Raw genomic sequence first — 248 nt, forward strand, 5'->3', positions numbered from 1 at the left:
TGGTCTTTAGCTTCCACTTTAAGTGGACGCTATTGGTTATCAATTTTATTTTTTTATTTTTTATTTTAATTTTTCTACCTACTCTTTAGGGTCGACAAAGTCGACCCTAATGATCACTCTTCAGCGTCCACTTTTAGTGGACGCTATTGGTGATGAATATTATTTTTTTTTAATTTTTTTTAATTCCTCCACACACTCTTTAGGGTCGACTTTGTCGACCCTAATACGTAGGCATTAGGGGCGACTCT

The sequence above is a fragment of the Corylus avellana genome, chromosome ca4, assembly GCF_901000735.1.
Source record: "Corylus avellana chromosome ca4, CavTom2PMs-1.0".
In the NCBI taxonomy this organism is placed as follows: Eukaryota; Viridiplantae; Streptophyta; class Magnoliopsida; order Fagales; family Betulaceae; genus Corylus; species Corylus avellana.